The sequence below is a fragment of the Echinops telfairi genome, unplaced genomic scaffold (assembly GCF_000313985.2).
Source record: "Echinops telfairi isolate 266 unplaced genomic scaffold, ASM31398v2 ScPeMD7_11;HRSCAF=52, whole genome shotgun sequence".
Taxonomy (NCBI): Eukaryota; Metazoa; Chordata; class Mammalia; order Afrosoricida; family Tenrecidae; genus Echinops; species Echinops telfairi.
The window spans coordinates 30,216,057-30,217,341 of NW_022103908.1; positions in this window are offsets into that span (position 1 = coordinate 30,216,057).

The following is a 1,285-nucleotide window of genomic DNA, read 5'->3' on the forward strand; positions in this document are numbered from 1 at the left end:
GTTTCAAGAAAATAGTAACCACTTATTTTCCTTGTAGTTGATTATTACCCCTGAGGGGACATGGTAAAAGCCAGACAATCCTTTATATAATGGTCTGTGTTGTAGGCCAGGTGCATTGAAAAATGAATTTGTGAAATCGATTTATCTGTTACTTGTTTCTCTTGACAGAGACTCTCCTTGTAAATTCAAATATCCCCAGAGGGAAGAAAAGTTCTTATCTCCATGGTTGTTTTTATTAAGCTCCTTGACAAAAAATAGGCACATATTTATGGAGTTAAATAAATTCCTCTGGAGTTTACACTATGTATGTACTGTAGTTTAACTTCTAAGGCTTGTTCTGTTAGTTCAGGTCTTATGCCTACTGAAGATTTGATTGTTGCTAGCTTCCATTAAGTCAGCTCTGACATAGAGAGATGTACACCAGAATAAAATACTGCTTGGTCCGCTATGCTTACAATTATTGTTATGTTGTGATTTGTTTAGAAAGCCCCAATTTTGCAATAAATATAATGCATTTTTTGATAATTCCACTGTAAAAGCAAAGGTCACAATGTTTATTTTTGAAGTTTGGATCATTACATTAAGGAAAGGGTGTACCTTTTGCATTCCTTCATTATTTTTATGAATGGATGTGGTTTACAACATGCTTGATTAGGATGGGTGAACAGCAAGTTACAATTACCCTGATCTTTATTCTTTTTCTTAGTTCATTGTCATTGCTACATAACCAACTCAAAATGTAGTAGATTAAACAAAATATTTTAAAGTATTTTATTAGGTCTCCCGCTTTTGTGGTTCAGTCATAGGAGCAGCTGTGTGGCAAAATTCTTCTGCTTTACTCGATTTTAACTGGATTCAAGTATGTGATATTCTGAGGGAGGTTAGACTTTTATTGATACAAAATCTTTTCACTAGTATGGGTGACATATTAACAAAGAAACACAGAAAATGAAGTCAGCTCTAAGTTTATGCAGTCTCAAAGTATTTCCATGTATGCTTTTTATCAGCTAGTTATACATTTCATGGAGCAATCTATGTTCCAGAAGCAATTCGTGTAAGACACAGGAAGTAAAAACAGATCTGAAGGCCAGGAACAGGAACCAGAATAACAGCATTTTTACCAGAGTCTATTGATCAAAGAAATTACGAAGTCCACTCAACTGGAAGGATAAAGAAGGAACACCTTTCTTGGAGAGAAAATGTCAGGAATTTATTATATCCTATGATTTGCCATAGTCTCTGTTCCAGAAGGGTCTTCATATTTATTTTGCATGAATCCTACTGA